This window comes from Oryx dammah, unplaced genomic scaffold (assembly GCF_014754425.2).
Source record: "Oryx dammah isolate SB20612 unplaced genomic scaffold, SCBI_Odam_1.1 HiC_scaffold_17, whole genome shotgun sequence".
In the NCBI taxonomy this organism is placed as follows: Eukaryota; Metazoa; Chordata; class Mammalia; order Artiodactyla; family Bovidae; genus Oryx; species Oryx dammah.
In genome coordinates this window covers 64,520,072-64,538,382 of record NW_024070201.1, presented here as the reverse complement: position 1 = coordinate 64,538,382, position 18,311 = coordinate 64,520,072, and the positions used below count along the sequence as shown (strand labels likewise).

At 46.8% G+C, this 18,311-nt stretch overlaps 1 protein-coding gene across 2 annotated transcripts in view; it reads right to left on the bottom strand.

Moving 5' to 3' along the window:
* PRR5L (proline rich 5 like) overlaps window positions 1-16,959 on the bottom strand; it is a 78,838-nt gene extending 61,879 nt beyond the window's left edge. Inside the window, exons 1-2 of one of the 2 annotated variants that reach the window (XM_040259024.1) lie at window positions 6,771-7,078; window positions 6,480-6,556 (exon numbers count right to left, since the gene is read on the bottom strand). The gene's annotated coding sequence lies outside the window, so the exon portion shown is untranslated. Of the gene's footprint in view, window positions 1-6,479; window positions 6,557-6,770; window positions 7,079-16,707 lie in introns of those variants that run through there. The other variant, XM_040259023.1, reaches the window with a different exon arrangement.
* Between the last annotated feature and the right edge of the window lie 1,352 nt (window positions 16,960-18,311).

Genomic DNA, 18,311 nt, shown 5'->3' with positions numbered 1-18,311 from the left:
ATATCTGCTACCTATTGCTTATTTTTATTACCACCACCACCACCGCTGCCATCTTAGCCTGCTCAGTCTTCTATAACCAAATACCACAGACGGGGTGGATTCAAGCGACAGACATTTATTTTCTCACAGTTCAGGAGCTACAAGTTCATGATCAAGGTGTCAGCAAGGTGGTTCTCTCCTGAGGCCTCTCTCCCTGCCTTGCAGACAGCCACCCTGTGTCCTCGCGCGGACTTGCCTCTGTGTGCCTGCATCCCTGGTGTCTCTCTGTCCAAACTTCCTCTTCTTATAAGGACACTAGTCATATTGGATGAGGGTCCACTCTAATGAGCTCGTTTTAACTCAGTCACCTCCTCAAAGTCCCTATCTTAAAATGTTACATTGGCCATAAAGGCTTGTTGGTTTTTTTTCCCATAAGATGTTACAGAAAAATCCGAATGAACGTTTTGGCCAACCCGATACAATCACATTCTAAGGTTCTAGGGGCTGGATCTCACCATACAAATTCTAGGGGGACACAATTCAGCTACAACCACCACCACCATCATCACAGACACCATCACAAAACCTTCCTTGCCTAAAGTCTCTGAGTTACAGAAACCACGGTGTTTTAGTAGATGTTCTCTATGAAGGACCAATGAGGCTAATGCTTAGGAAAATATGCTTCTAGAATGATTTAAGTAGTTAAGTTTTGGGTGCTTTTCAGTTATCTGGAAAGCCAGAGTCCTGCGTCCATGAAGCATGAGGCAGTTAGAGGGCTCCTGGGTGCTGTCACTGGCCTTGCTCTCCCCCAGGCTCATTGCATGGGGTTACTTTGGAAACTCGGGATCCACAATGTGTATCTTGGAGAAAAATGTGGTGTCTTGCCTTCTCCTCTCGGCTTCTAGGGCGAGGGCACAGGGAAGGGGGGCAGCCTACGGGCTGGACCAGTGGGCAGAAGAAGGTGGTATACCTAGTGGAATATGCAAATAAATTCTATTGTACTAAGGCTCCAACCCTCCGCTCTGAAAAGGGAAGTAGGATCATGGCAAAACTTAAAGAAGTGGGTGGCTTATAATGACTCGGAGGCTTCCAGGAAAAAGCCATTCTGAGGGTAAATAACAAAGAAGTCAAACAAAACTGGGTACTCAGTCTGAGGTGGCCGCCCAGAAAACAGAAAACAGGAGAAGCCCGTTCCCAGGGAAACCAGACAGACAGCTCATCTGATAGGCCCCTTCACCCCCACCCAGGTGGCCCTGAAAGCTGGAAGCCCAGCATGAAGCTCCTCCCCTAGGACACGAACACAGAGATGAAGAGCCAGTGACCTTCCACACCCTCAGGATTTAGATACCGTCATTCAACTCCACCCATCCATTCTCTTAACTATGGCCAGAGCAATCTTGATCATGATGACCCCAGAGAATGATGGCATATTCACTGAGGGCAAAGAAAGGGACAGGCACTTGACATGCCTTATCTTGGTGCCTTTGAAATGAATTCAGGGGGGCTTGACCCCAAACCTTTCGTGATATAGATTAGAATAGAAAATATCAGACCACCCATTTGGGGAAATGTGCATATCACACATTTGCTGAAACTAAATATATCAGTATTTCCTACTGTCAGTGTTAGAAAGGCCCTGAAAAAGACACATGTTCATTGTAGCCCAGTGTTCACTGCAGCACTATTTACAATAGCTGGGACATACAAACAACATAGAGGTCCACTGACAGATGAACAGATAAAGAAGCTGCGGTACATATATACAGTGAAATATTACTCAGCCATAAAAACGAATGCCTTTGAGTCAGTTCTAATGAGGTGGATGAACCTAGAGTCCATTATGCAGAGAAGTCAAAAAGAGAAAAACAAATAACATATATTAACACATATATGTGGAATCTAGGAAGATGGTACCAATGAACCTGTTTGCAGGGCGTTAATGGAGACTCAGACATAGAGAACAGACTCGTGCATACAGAGGAGGGAAGGAGAGGGTGGAATGAATGGAGAAAGTAGTATTGAAATATATACACCACCATATGTGAGACAGATAGCCAATGAGAATTTGCTGTGTGATTCAGGGAACTCAAACTGGGGCTCTGTGACAACCTAGAGGGGTGGGATGGGGTGGAGGTGGGAGGGAGGTTCCAGAGGGAGGGGACATATGTATACCTATGGCTGATGCATGATGATATATGGCACAAATCAACACAATATTGTAAAGCAATTATCCTTCAATTAAAAATAAACGTATTAAAAAAAAAATGCTTGAAAGCCCTGTGTGCTATCATCTTCCCCATCTTACAGAAAAGGAAATGGAGATGCTGCTTTGAACAAGAACGCAACACCCCAGTGCCTGCTATGCTCACAGAGCTGTTGCTTCAGTGCTTTCAAAGGCTCCCTACAGGTCTTAGAATAAATCCCCAAACCTCATCCTAACATTCTCACTTTCCTTCACTCTGCACACCAGCTTTCCTTCATTTCCTCTAATACTACCTGCTCTCTCCTGCCCCAGGACCTTTGCATGTGCTGTGCCCTCTGTGTGAAATAGTTCCTACTCACTTATCCAGGCTCAAACCTGCACACCCTTCATCACCTAAACTTCACTTGCTCAGAGAGGTCCTACTTCTTCTCCCCCGGCTCCCCCACCCCAATCAGGTCGCACCACCCCACAGAGCACCCTCCTCACCAGGGACCAGTTTCGTGGAAGACAGTTTTTCCATGGATGGGGACAGGGGATGTTTTGGGGGTGATTCAAGTTCTTTACATTTATTGTGTATTTCATTTCTATTATTATTACATCAGATCCACCTTAGATCATCAGGCATTAGATCCCAGAGGCTGTGGACCCCAGAATAAATCACTACAGAAATATTCCTTATTGTTTCCATGAGGTCCATAAGGGCAGGGACTGTCTCTACTCTGTTGCTAAGTGCATCCCCAGAGTGCAGTATAGTGCAAGAATTCCACAGATATTTGACGAATGAGCAAATGAGCCAGCCAGAGAGTGACAATCTTGCTGGGAGACACAGAAACCATAAACAAGTGTCAGGTGAGGAGTCCAATACCTCGAATTACAGACGGCTTTACTGCTCGTTTAGCTTCCATGCAGAGCACATCATGAGAAACGCTGGGCTGGAAGAAACACAAGCTGGAATCAAGATTGCCGGGAGAAGTATCAATAACCTCAGATATGCAGATGACACCACCCTTATGACAGAAAGTGAAGAGGAGCTAAAAAGCCTCTTGATGAAGGTGAAAGTGGAGAGTGAAAAAGTTGGCTTAAAGCTCAACATTCAGAAAACGAAGATCATGGCATCTGGTCCCATTACTTCATGGGAAATAGATGGGGAAACAATGGAAACAGTGAGAGACTACTTTTTGGGGCTCCAAAATCACTGCAGATGGTGATTGCAGCCATGAAATTAAAAGACCCTTACTCCTTGGAAGAAAAGTTATGACCAACCTAGATAGCATATTCAAAAGCAGAGACATTACTTTGCCGACTAAGGTCCGTCTAGTCAAGGCTATGGTTTTTCCTGTGGTCATGTATGGATGTGAGAGTTGGACTGTGAAGAAGGCTGAGCACTGAAGAATTGATGCTTTTGAACTGCGGTGTTGGAGAAGACTCTTGAGAGTCCCTTGGACTGCAAGGAGATCCAACCAATCCATTCTGAAGGAGATCAGCCCTGGGATTTCTTTGGAAGGAATGATGCTAAAGCTGAAGCTCCAGTACTTTGGCCACCTCATGCGAAGAACTGATTCATTGGAGAAGACCCTGATGCTGGGAGGGATTGGGGGCAGGAGGAAAAGGGGACGACAGAGGATGAGATGGCTGGATGGCATCACTGACTCGATGGACGTGAGTCTGAGTGAACTCCGGGAGTTGGTGGTGGACAGGGAGGCCTGGTGTGCTGCGATTCATGGGGTCACAAAGAGTTGAAAATGACTGAGCAACTGAACTGAACTGAACTGAAATTACTGCATGAAAACATCCGAATATTGAAATCCGACAAGCCTGGGTTCAAATCCAACCTCTACGATGTATCAGCTGGCTGACCTGGATAAATGACTCAACCTCTCTGAATCTCTGTTTCCTCATCTGTCAAATGAATGTGATATTTATCTCAATGTTGTTAGCATTAAATGAGGCAGCTTAGATCATGGCCTCACCCAGAGTGGGAAACCCCCTAATTGGAGCTAGTGTTAAATTTTTATAGAACATTGTTCTCCATGAAGCCTCCCAGGTTCCCAGACATGACATCCGGTCATGGTGTGGGGCTTGACGGAGTGCAGTCTGGGGCAACTGCCAGGGAGGAAAATCTGACAAGATCTCCAACCTGGGGGCTCAGATGGTAAAGAATCTGGCTGCAATGTGGGAGACCTGGGTTCGATCCCTGGGTTGGGAAGATCCTCTGGAGAAGGAAACGGCAACCTACTCCAATATTCTTGCCTGGAGAATACCATGGACGGAGGAGCCTGGTGAGATACAGTCCACAGGGTCACAGTCACATATGACTGAGTGACTAACACACACAAAATGACGAAGGTTGTATCCTCAGAGACAGAAACACTACTTCCAGGGATGTTACTCTGGGCATGTCGAGTGGTTTCTAAAACCAGAGCTTTCCTACAGCCTTCGTTATAACAGCCAGGGGTCGGGAAGACCCCAAATGCTCAGCACCAAGGACTGGCTCTGACTACTACGGTCTCCCATACTCTGGGATCTAAGAAAGAAGGGTCAACAAACTGCATTGCACTGACTGGGGTGCTCTCTGGGGACACTCTGAACAAAGCGTATTAAAAAGCTAAACATAGAATCATGTGTACGTTAGGCTCCCATCTACATAAAAAAGATGAAAAACCATATTTGCATATTTCACTAAATGAGCATAAAGTATATCTGAAAAGACAGACCAGAAACTGGTAACCCTGGTTTTCCCCAGGAAGGAAGCTGGGTGGCAGGAACTCAGTGGGGGAGCACTTTCTCTATGAACCCTTATGTAATTTTAAAATTTTGAAACATGAAAATGTATTACTTTTTCAAATAAATAAGTAAAAACAAGTGACCCCTCCCCCTCCACTTCCCTCCTCTTCTCAAAAGTCAAATACAACATAGCTTATACAATTTGTTCAGTCACTCAGTTCTTAGAAGTCGGGATTCAAACTGGGCTCCTGATCCCCAGGGCAATGCTCTATCAATTACCACTCATTCATTCAACACAAATTTATTTATTTAGCATTTATTCTACAACAGGAGCTGCCTTGTGGAGGGATAAATGGGCCAAAACATAAACCCTGGTAAGAAAAGATGAAGGGGAGAACCAATTTATTTCCATCTTCGCATCATGCATCACAAACCATCCTGAAGGGCTGAGCCTAAAACATCCCGAAGAGTGGACAGAAACAACCCAGGTTCAAGGAGGCGTCCACAGACCAATCCAATCTGGATTTTGCCATCTTAGGGTAAAAGCCCAGCTGTCCCAGATCTGAAGTTTTCAAGAGAAGCCCCAAATCCAGACCTATTAAAATGTTTAAATCACTCAATGTGCAAGAGTTGGCAACTAATTCACCAGGCAGACTAACACCTTAGGGGCCTCACATAACCCTTCCCAGCTGGGATGGGAAGGGTTCCCAGTAGTAAAGAATCTGCCTGCCAAATCAAGGCTGCAGGATATCCGTGGGTCAGTCGGGAAGATCCCCTGGAATAGGAAATGGCAACCCACTCCAGTATTCTTGCCTGGACAATCCCATGGACAGAGGAGCCTGGTGTGTTACAGTCCACAAAGTCACAAAGTCGGACTCGACTAAAGCAACTTAGCATGCATATGGGTCCGTGATCTTTATTTTATCCCGTCATAGCTATGACCACCAGCCTTCTCACACTTTTTACCCAGAGCCTGATCAGAGTATAACATAAACCCGCACTACTCAGCCGCTGTGGCCTTGGATAAGTAACTTCCCTTCCTAAGATCCATTGATTTCTCAGTTAAGTAAGAGACTTGCTGATGGCCATGGTAACCTCTCAGCATTGCCGGCCATGTGTTCAACCCCTACCCTGTGAGGCCCACATAACTAGCCCCCTTTGGCAGACCACGAGGGGGATTAGACCCTGACACACTGCAAACGCAGAACCAGCCCTCAGCCTTCTGTCATCTCCCACTTGCTGTATCATCTAATTGGTCAACCTCTTAACTAACCAGCTCTCTCTCTTATCTCACCCTTACTCCATCATTGCTTCCTCAGTGAAGCCACAAGCACCCTCTCCTCCCCTCTACACTACATACACACCCAGATACAGTCTTCAAACAGGGCCAGTCAGCAGCCCCTGAGATTTCACTAAAAGAAACACATAGCAAACAGCCTGCTAAGCCAACCTAGGAAACCAGATCTGAGCTACCTGGCGCCCGAACGTTTTTAAGAACAGTGGGACCATTTTCCAGATCAATTGCTTCCCATGACGATTTTCCTCTTGTTGGCGCTGGTAGGAATATACTAACCATCATCAGAGGCTGGCCCAGATGGTGGGGTAATGCTGAGCCTTTGTGAGCAACTGTCATCTCAGTCCATTTCTGCCCTAAAGCAATGAGGCAGTTTTTATTATTTTCATTTTGCAGAGGAAGAAACTGAAGCCTGGGAATTAACTTGCCAGAAGACTAGCTAAGTGGGACCAAAAGTCAAATCCCACCTGATTCCACGACCTGAACTCCCAACCCTCCGTTTTAAGAACAGGTCTGCCACAGGCCCACCTCCCATACTTCCCTTCTCAACCATTGCCAACAGCTTCTTACCCGGTTCAGGCAGCCCGTGAGCTCTGTCCCTTACAGGAAGGAGGTTTTTATTTCTTCATAGTCCCTTCGAGAGAGCTGAAGTCATTGTGCTTGTTTACTTGTTCACAGCCTGACTGGCCCTGAGGGCACGTAAGTTCTTTAAAGACGTGTGAGAGCTGGCTGCACTTGCTCGCCATTGTACCCTGCTATGCGCACAGTGCTATGCACATAAAAGACGCCCAGGAAATAAGGTTGAATATTGGGATGAAATGTGGACTTCCAGACGAGCAAGTGGAACAACCGTTCCATTTCTGAAAGTGAAACTCTTAGTCGGTCAGTCATGTCCCACTCTTCACAGCTCCATGCATCACAGCCCGCCAGGCTCCTCTGTCCATAGGATTCTCCAGGCAAGAATACTGGAGTGGGTAGCCATTCGCTTCTCCAAGGGATCGTCCCAACCCAAGGATCGAATCTCGGTCTCCCACATTGCAAGCAGATTCTTCACCCATTTGAGCCAAGCATACACAAGGGACCAGAAAAATACCCTTCCTTCTGCTTGAACTGGGGTCCACCTTAGCATCACTAGACCTAGGCCACGTGGGCAAGAAGTCCTGGGTCTCCCTGCTGGTCAGTGGAACCTACAAGCACAGCAGAGGAAGGCGCCGGCTGCAGGACATGGCACACTTATTTGGATTAAGACCCACCTTTGCAACTTGTAGGAAACAAAAACCAGTGGGAGACAGACATTCTCACAAACAAGAAAATGTTAGGAGTCAAGTTTGGATTATGGAAAAAGTTCAACAGGAAGAATGAGACAACTTTCTCAGTCCTCCGCTGGAAATCAGACGCAGACGGAAGAGTCTGGGAGTCCGAATTTGTGCAAGAGTAAATATTGGCACAAACAGGATGCAAGCGCCTGTTTCTCTCTGCTTCACAAGGTTGGCAAAATGTCCCCGGAACTCAGAGCACTGACAATCCCGATCCATCTAGAAATAATTATTTCATTCCAGCATCATCACCCAGGCCTGCCAACCACGATATAATCATCAGAAAAATCCCCTCCTGTGATACAAGTCAAACAAAACTGTGGGGAATAACCACACCTCTTATTTATTCCTCTCAAAGCCCCACTTTAAGTATCAAGTTTCTTGGAGTGCAAATTGTTTGGGTGTGGCCCATAAATGCCATCCAGAGTGATTCTGCAGTGCCTCCCAGATGATAAACTGAAAAGTCTAGACACCAGTGGTCGCAGCGACTGACCACGCATGATGTAATTGCTGACATGGAACATACATAAAACCCTGAGGGGTGACAGAGCGGTCAGAAGCTACTGTCTGGCAGCCAGCAAGAGTTTTCAGGGTGGGGAAATGTGCTCTAGAATAACATGTGTGATTTACTAAAAATTAGCTTCACTCTCTCATTGCAGGAACAAGACGGTGTGCTTTCTCCTAAGAAAAGGAGACAAAGGGAAGGGGTTCTTCTCCCATGTCATGGGGCCAAGTGCAAAGAGCGCTGGAGAGAGGCAGCAGCCTGAAGGGGCTCCTGGGATCTGATCATTTCAGGGAGGTCATGAGTTCGATTCAAGTTCATGTAACAACCACATGTTAGAAGGTCTGCTGTGTGCCAGGATCTGAGTAGGAAAAAATGGTTCGGGACAAGGAAGAATAGAGTATCTGCCCCCAAGGGGCTCAGGGGCTCACAGGAAATACTCAAAAGTCATGCTATAAGTGCACTATTACACCAATGGCTGTAACTGAAGATGGACGGTTGAGACAAGACCGAGGCAGAAAGATTAAATCGCCTTCTCCAGTTACAAAGCAAAGCTAATGAAAGGTCACCCGAAAAATACATGCTCTCTTTTTTTCTTGTCTGTTTCTCTAAAGAATATGGGCACTGAACATTGGGAAGGAAATTTGGGGAAGAAAAAAACAAGCTTTTGGAGGTAAAGCTCAACAGGTACCCTTTTAAAATCTGGCAAGGAAGGGACCAAATATTACACTAATAAATATCAGTAAGCACCCACTATCCAGAGCACAAAGAAGAGCCAGATGTGGTCCTATTAATAATAAAGGAAAGAGAAAAAAGGAACAGGAATTTGGTCGTGATTAAAGAAAAACACAGGAAGGCCTAAAGCACTGATGGCAAACAACTCAATGCCTGCAGTGGCCCGAGGCAGAGAATATGCCCAGGCTTGGAGGCCCAGGTGTGGCCACAGCAGACTAAGGAGAACCCTCAGTCTTTTTTCTATTTCTTAAAAAAAAAGCTGGAAGCCCAGGTTTACATATCAAATCTCCCAATTTTTAAATACTGGAGCAAATAATCTTTTTTTTTTTTTTTTCAAAACAGGACTCAAACCAAACAGGACATTTCTGATGCCCAAGTCTGGCCCCTGGGCTGCCAGTTTGAGGCCCGTTGCCTTAAAGAGTTGGCTACAGAAAAACAAGTATAGTTAGTAACTGCCAGGGCCAGAGGAATAATGAGGAAAGAGTGTGATGGTCACTCGGGAGGCCTGTAGGAAGATGAATCCAGTCCTGGGAAAAATAATCGGACCAGTAAAATAAAACTTCAGAGGCCTGTGGTGGACCACTCAGTACTGACACGTGCACAACACTTTATATGGTCAGCTTTAGGGATCTGTGGGTTCTGAGCCCTCGAATACAGAGGACCAAGTGTAAAGACTTGAGCATCCTTGGATTTCAGTCCAGGGAAGAGAGACCTCCTGCACCAGTTTCCTACAGATACCAAGGGATGACTAGTTTCTAAAGCTCATTTTCACATTCACCTCATGTGATCTCCCCAACAACTCTCAGAAGTAGGCATCACTATGATCCCTATTTTAGAAGTAAAGAGTTTCTGGTTCAGAGGCCAGAGAAGGAACTTGTCTCCAGTCCCACAGTTATGAAAGGGAGGACTTTCATAACTGAGTCCAATAGCACCAGGACTCAAGTCTGGGACGAATACTTTTGCATAATTTCAAAGAGAAGAACTCCAGGCTATCCTGACGTACAGCCAGCCTTTACAACACCGGTCTAGCAAAAACTAATGTTCTCAACCAAGGGTGATCTTGCCCCCATCTCCTCCCGAGGGGGACATTCAGCAATGTCTGGAGGTATCTTTGGCTGCTATAATGTGAGGAGGTGTGGAGGGTACCACAAGCATCTAGCCGATAGAGGTCAGGGATGCTTTTAAACATTCTACAGCACACAGGACAGCTTCCTATGACAAAGAACTATCCAGCCCCAAGGGTCGATATGGATAAGGTTGAGACCCTGGTCGGACTCTAGTGCCTGGCTACTTAACTTGAGACCTAAGAATCAGCAGAGTCGGCATCACTTGGGAGTTTGTTGGACATTCAGGCCCCACCACATGCCCACTGAATCAGATTCCGTGATTTAACAAGATCCCTGGGTGATCTGCATATACCTGAGGAAGCGCAGCCCTAGACCAGGCTTCCCTGGCCATGTCGGAATTTTTGCACAGGAAGGAACCTTCGCAGGAGACCAATCGCGTTATTTTGTAGACAGCAACAGTGAGCAATTGGCCCTGGTCAGACTGCTTGCCCACAGCAATCTCTGATCTCAAATCCAGATCAACCCAGATCTCAAATCTCTGTCCTGCACTATCTCTGAGATGCCAGCCAGGACCAACATATGGCCTCTTTGTACAACTCTCTCGTCTGCAAAGTTGATACTGACCTTTGGGGGTGTCTTGGGGACTTTTCTGAAGCCTGAAAGGAATTGATTATCCTGCTGGCTGAGATTTTTTTTTAATGATCTCAGAACACTGCATGGGATAACCATGTTCACTCACCACGTTTGCCGGCAGATATTTTACAATGAAAGTGGCCACACAGCTGCCACAGTGGTGGACTCCAGTAGCCAGCAAGTAGCAGAGTTCTCCAAAATGACGGCGGCAGCTGACGTGGTCTCCCCCAATGACACCTGCGGAATAATGCTGAACCCGTTCCAGAGGAGTATTTAGAATTCAACGACAAGCATAAAAGGCTTTACACGGAGGATTTACCCGCTGAGGTCACCAGCAGGTTGTAACAGGGTGTGAGGCAGCTTAGTTCAGAATAATACAGACGCACATCAGAGTCCTTGCTGGAGTTTTGCCCCTAGTCCTTGGGAAGAAGAGAAAAACAAATTCCTTCACGTATTCTCCCAGGCTCAGCTAAATGGACATACATTCTAGTTCCTGAATGGCCAAGGCAGTCCCAAGCGGTCCCTTAATCCTAGTATTTGCTAGAAACAACCGTTGTCACAGATGCCGTCAACAAAATACAGAACTCGGCCTGCGTCCAGAAGAGCCAGCAAAGTTGAATAAAGTTCTGTAACAAATGAGGAGAGAAGCAAGAAACTGGAGGTGTTGCTGGTGCGTGGTGGCCAGCTAACATGAAACCAGAACACCGATGAGTATTGAGAGAAATCTCATATTTACCCCCCAAAATTAAGGTGAGGTGTACTTAGAATTAGAGGTAAGTACATGTTTTTTGGAGCCTATGATTATATGCAAAATAAATCTTACAAATAATTATGAGAGGCTGTTTGGGCACTGGCAGGGGTAGATGTTGACCTGGTTTTTCCAGAGGCCATGGTCAAGAAGGAGAGGGTCTTAGGGTGAGTCCCATGGCTCTCCAGGACCCTCTGGGCACAGTTCACCCATAAGCGCAACAGGGCTAGGAAGAGGGTGAGGCGAGTGAGGTACCTCTGTCAGGGCCACGCCCTTGACAGCTCACTCACCTCACCCTAGTGCGTGTGTGCGTGCGTGCATGCGTGTGTGCCTGCTCACTCGCTTCAGTTTTGTCCAACTCTTTGCGACCCTATGGACTGTAACCAGCTAGGCCCCTCTGCCCATGGGGATTTTCCAGGCAAGAATACTGGAGTGGGTTGCCATTTCCTCCTCCAGGGGATCTTCCCAACCCAGGGATGGAACCTGCATCTCCTGTGGCTCCTGCATGCAGGCGGATTCTTTACTGCTGAGCCACCAGGGAAGACCCCAGCTCACTCTAGACCTAGCCTCAAAGCATACACACCACCTGCTTCCAAAAAGATCACTCATATTTTTGACTGAAAGCTTACACAGAGTAAAGGTGGTTGATTTTCATTTTAAACCTAACCTTTAACTACAGAGAAAAATGAGCAAGCCATGACCCATCCCCAAAATCTCACAGAGCAGTCCTCACATTTCTGACAAAGAACTCAGATAACTGACTTGCTCTCCAATCAGCACAGAGCCAGCTAAACCAGGCTGCTGGCTTCTGCTTCGTAACGAAGCCAGTTTATAATAATATCATTTATTATCCTGCTACAGAAATGGAATATTTTTTAAAGGGAGGAGAGAGAGAATGTCCTCCACACATTTGAAGAATATTTAAAAAGCCCCCAAATCACCAGAATATGTTAGGAGTTGGAACTATCAGAGCGGGGGCGGGAAAGTCAGCTTAAATTTAATAGACCATTTAAATTCCTAGTTGACAGTAATTAAAGAGCAAGCAGTATTTATTTAAACGGCTGCTAGACAGAACTTAATCCAATTTAGGTAATCACTAACCTTTACTATTTTTTTTTTCTCTCTCTCTCTGTCTAAATGGAATCCAATGATTGATCTACAAAGGCCATAAACTGGCAAAGCATAAGAAAAGAATATTTAAAGAGAGAGAGACTGGGTGACTGTTACCTCAAAGAGTCAAGTCCAATTAAAATAGAAACAAGTCTGGGGCTCCCTAATTTAAATTGGCTATAACCTGGGGCTTCTAACGAGGCTTCTTCACAGCAGAAGCCAGGCCAAGAGAGGTGGCAGTACTTCCTCCTGCATTCTCCCATTTCAGCACCTGTTGGGCAGGCTGATCACCAGGTCCTGCCCACCAGGGAGACAGCCAGCCCCTGCCAGACCAGCACGAGTAATTCTTACAGTCACAGCACCTTCTGGGCCTCTCTCCTTCCATGGAATAACTACTCTCAGAATTACCCACACTGTCCCTTCGGTTCCTCCAATGTTCACCCAGTCCCTGTCCTCTCATTTTAATGCGACCACACTGCTCTGATTCAGAAACTTCCATGTGAACAACTAGGACCTTCTTGAGATCCTGGGATCCTAGGTTCTTCATGGAAGGCCTTCAAGGACACATATCAGAATACACTAGAAAGAACAAGGGGCTTGAGTTAATAGCTGTGTGACATCAGGAAAGTAAATAACCTCTCTGAGTCTTTGTTTTTCACATCTTAAAATCAGGAAAAGAATATCTACCTGCTTGATTGTTGAGAGGTTCACCTGCTTGATTGTTGAGAGGTTCAAATAACATTGCCATGACTGAACCTAGCCAGTAACTGCCCAGTAAATAAGTTGGCTCCTTTAACTGTACGTTTTAAGGTAAACCTTGAATCTCCAGCCCCTGCCCAAACCATGAATTAAGTTCACCCCTGATGCCCCGTCATTGCTTAGCATCACTCAACCTTCTTCTTAGCTCCAAAGGGGACTCTTCCCTTGTAAAACAGTACCTTCTGCTCATCAGGGTACCACTGTCTCTGTTTCCAAATTATTAAACTCATAGCCTGTACAAAACCCACAAAATATTTTATTCCCAACACTCAGCCACTGAAATATTAATTTATAATAAACGGTTAACAAATGATAGTTTCTATAAGCATTGCTTTTAGCAAGAATTTAGTTTCACATATATAGAGGGAACTCTAGGGAACAAACTTTAAATGATGAACACACCACAGTAGAGATCTGTCAGAAGACCTCACACTATTTCCCACATCAATTCTGTATCAATCTATCTCTGTAAAAAAAAAGGGGGGGGGATGAAAAAAGGCTACAATTCAAGTTTCTGAGTATTCTACATGTACAAGAGCAGTACAAAAGGAATGACCACAGGAGACTGTTCACATGCACACCTACAAATTCCCTAGAATAGAGAACGCATTAAGAAATCCACAAAGTCCTTATTGATTTCCATTCGACAGATGAATGGTCGAAATACTGCACGTACATTGTTAATAAACAAAGTGAAGATTATGACATTAGGTCTGGATCCCCAGAATGAAATTTTCAAATACCAGTGCGATGGTTTTTAAAGATGAGGATTCCCACCCCACCCGGCCCCCAGTGAGCCACTCTATGATATTTAAAAGAAAGAAAAGAGAAAAGCCACCAGTTAATCAACTATAAAATGATCTTATCAACAACTGAGGCCCTGAAAGGAAAGACATCTTCAGAGATGGCTGGCACTTCAAGGCTGGAATAACAGATCTGGAACCCATTCTCCACTCCAGGGTGTGTGTGCCTGTTACTGAGTCCAGGCTCGCTCTGCTTGCTGCACAGAGGGCAGTGAATCCAAGAGGCAAGGTGTTAAGGCAAGGAACACGACTTTATTTGGAAAGTCGCCTGACCAAGATGGCAGACTAATGTCTCAAAATAACCATCCTGTCAGTCTGGATGCCAGATTCTTTTATGCATCAGTGATGGGGGGCGGTGAAGAAACAAACTAAAAAGGCCACTTAATCTTGCAAGTATCTCCTAGAGTAGCAAGCCTCAAAGAGAGCGATGTGTTAATGTCTTCCTTCCTGCCATCTACATACAGGTGGAGGAGTTCTGAATAAAGGCACTTCAGCTTAACAGTCAAGAAGGGCAGGATTCTCAGAGACAGGCCATTATGTGTGATTACAATAACAAAAGAAATAGATCTAGCAGGGAAGAGTCAAAATTGACTCTTCCCTGTTATATGACTTTGGACAAATTTAAGCCCTCTAAGCCTCAGTGGACTTATCTATGTCATGTGGAAATGGTAGTACTTATCTCCTCATTTTTTGGGTGCAGAGTATATATCAAAGTTTCTTAGTGCAAAGTCTGATATAATAAGACTTCAAGAGGTGTTCATCCCCCTCCCCTTTTATAAAATAAAGGCAAGATTTTTGAAATGTTCAAACACAGACCATTGTTGAAATCTTACCCATGTGAAATAAAAACACAACCATGACTCTCTGGATCTGAAAGAAATTAAGTCTCCTCATTAAGAAATAAGCTTGTTTAAACTAAGTCCGTAAGAAATAACCGGGTCAAACAACCTTATTTCTAATACCTTTCTTTTTTACACTACTGACGGTTCTGGCTCTAATTGTCAATGGAATACTGAAAGGATGATGGTTGGGGTTGAATAAAACCAAAGACAACTTTGTGGATTAACCAAGCATTGTTGCCCTTATCTGCTACATTCTATAAAAACACTGAACAGCACTCTTGGTCAGATTTCCTGGGCTCAATACAACCAGAGAAGGCCCACCAGCCAGGTTCCACAGAGAGGAGTGTTGCACTTTTCTTAGTCCTACTAGGAAGCTCACAAGAGACTAAATTTAAAATGTGGCTAAATTAGTTCGCAAGTGCCGTCTAGCTTTCTGATACAGGTGCTGTTCCTGTTGTCAGTTACGGCGCCTCCCGCCCGCGCCCCCCTCCCCCGCCCCGCTCCCCCAGCAATTTACTAGAGCACAGTTCCATCACATTTTGCAGCATGCAGGCCAGTGAAATGTCATGACTAGCACCCACAGTGGTCAGGATCACTAAAGGGAAGTAAAAAGGGCCACCTCTGAGGTTTGATCAGCAAGCACCCATTGGTGGGGAAAGAGGCGGGGGGTGGTGGTGCAGAAGATGGAGACAATCTGGACTTGGTGTCCTTGACCGCTTTGGTCCTTTGCAATGGGTCGTTTGGATCTGCGCACCGTGTGGGCAATAGGTCTAGAACTCTACCCAGCAGGAATGTCTGGAGATTCCAGCCCATAACTTTTACCAAGTGGGTCTCCGGAGCAGATGTGCCTCTGAGCCACCTCGCGTGAGCCTTCCGTCTTGTGAGATGCATCGTAGTAATTGAAACCTTGCATACCGCAGGACTGCAGTGGTGTCTATAAATACTCACCGCCTTACTGCTGACCAGCAAAACGCGGGCTCCCGGCACCGCGGGGGAAGAGGCGGTGGCATGTGACCCAAGGCGGAGGCTAGGTAGAACAGGGGAAAACCCTATTGCCAACCAGGGAGGCACCCCAGAGCCGATTCCTGAAGCACGGTTTGCAAGCACAGAACCTGGTCTGATCCTGGGCGGCCGCCCCTAGTTAAAGGGGGAAGAAAGCTGGAACCAGAGTCGAGAGGCAGGAGTGAAGATTCCAGAGCGCCCCCCTGTGCTCGCAATGAGTTCTGCGTGCGCGCACAGTAGGCGCACAGAGGAAAGCCTCTCCAAAACGAGGGCGGGCGGGAAAGAGGTAGCGGAGAGGGGATGCGGCTGGCGAGGAGGGCCGCCCGCCCCGCCGAGGTCTCCGCTGGCTGCTCCCCGGCCCGCCCCAGTCTGCGGAGCGCGCACTTCAGCGGCGCTCGGGACAAAGTGGTTCCCTTCTCTGGCCTCCCCTCCCAAGCCTCTCTCCGAAAAGAAGGGGGCATAGTAGGAAAAGATGGAGTGTTTGGGGGCGCCGAATCGCCCGCGCCCGAGTAGGGGCAGCTCTTGAGATTTGCACCTCAAAAGGGCCAAAGGGGAGAACGAGAGAGACTTACAAGCAAACTTTCTTTTTCGATCTCCAGGCACAGCCTGGGTCCTAGGATCGGCGGCGTCGCTCGCCCATCCTAAGCCACCGACGCGGGGAACGTTCCTCCCCTCCCCGGCCCCCCACGGTGGTCGCAAGCCCCGTACTCTGTGCCCGCCTGCAGCGTCGGATACGAGGACCCTTAACCACGCGAGGGCCCCCACCCGGTTGCCCCCAGATATAACGCTTTCCCCAAGCCCCCTCCGCGAGCCCAGCTGGATTGTGCCCGGTGTGCCCGGCGATTGTGTTCTCAATCCCGTGCCACTGCTGACCCTAAGGCTCCAGCCCCTCCCGAGTCACCTCGAGTCAACGCACCCTCGCAGCTCGCCTCCGCCCGACTCTGCGCGCCCGGGGAAAAGTTTCCGGTCTTCCCGAGAAAGTTTTCTCACCCGCGAGCAAAAAGCGACCTGGATGGCTCTCGCCACCGCGCGGTGCCCAGCTCCCTTTCCTCCCTCCTCTCCCGGCTCTGCGGGGTCCTGTCCAGCCTCAAGTCCGCTCCGGCGCGAGTCCACAGTGGCGGTGGCGGCGGAGCTCCTGGACCCAAGCTGGTGACACGTTTCCCTCCTCGCTCATCTTACGACCTCCCCCTCCTCCTCCCACCGCCCCCCGCTCCTCCTCCTCCCACTTTTCCTGTCCTGTGCTCATCGCTTTAGTTTCTCTCCAGCAGCTCGCACCCCACCTCACCCCATCCCACTGCTCCTCCCCACCTCAGCCCATCCCACTGCTCCTCCCCAGCAGCAACTCTCACTCGGCTAGGGAGGGGGGGTGGTGCAAGGGGAAGGGGTCGCCTGCACTTCGATCCAGCGCAACAATTTCAGGAAATGCAACGCTTGAAAAGCTGGAGAGGATGCAACAGGTCATGGGAGCTTGGCGCTGCGCTTCCCTCACACAAGAGGAGACCCCCACCCCAGCCCCCCACCTCCACCCCCACGAAAAGAAACTCTACCAGGATGCCAAGGGGGTGATTCTAGGGCTCAGTGGAGGACTGGAGCCTGGGACTTCTGTCATTGCTTGAAGGGACAATCCTCAGGCCGATTCCAGAAGTTAAGTGCCTTAATGGAAATATAATTCCAGTGAAGTCTTTACCTTAGATTTGGTAAACGTTTTTTTCAGTTTCTCACTTCTCTTTCCAGCTGAAGGTTTAGTGAATTGGAGGGTCCTTCAGAGTTTGAAACAACAGAAAGCCAACTGATCCCCAAATTAAAAACAATGAAGAACTATTTTCAAAACTGTTTTTCTTTTGCAGGTGTTAAGAATTTGATGCAGCTGTTCTCAGGACTCACTGGCTTGCATAATTTCAACCTATGGCTGAGCAGGAAATACTTTACAAATGGGCTTGTTCACACATCACACTTAGGCTTTGAAACCACAGTGACATTTGCTGAAAAATGATGTCTTTTTATGTCAAAACTGAGAAAAAAATTTCATGTTTATTTTGAGCACTGTGACCTTATGAAAGGGTTGCTGGTCAGAATGTGCCCAGAGAGGGTTTCATGAAGCTCGGGGTGCTCCCCTTGTCCAGAGATATCAGATAAAGCTAAAGTGTTCTCAGCAAACGTCAGCATGATGAAGAGACTTTAAACCCCATCCCAGGAATCAAAGACAATGAAAGAGACTGGACAAAGCATGTGCCTGGGATCAGAACGCTTGAGAGGGCAGTGGTCAATGAGGGGACCTGAGAAATGTGGTCAAAGTTACATTGACTTTTTCTATTTCATACTCAGTGTTCCCATTTCATTTAGTTTATGTTTTCCAGTTTCTCCATCTCTTTTGTTTTTTTAGATGTTCTTTCTCAAGCCTTTATCAAGTGCAGTAGAAAAGCTTTTGTATACATATATATAGTATGTATAATATATGTATTTTAAGAAAACATGAATTTTTGCCTAGCTAAAAAATTTATGACAGTTTTGATTCTACTTGTTTGACTTAGTATAAATAGAATGCTAGGTTTCTAGTTTTAAAAAAAAGTAGATACACAACAAGCAACAAAGAT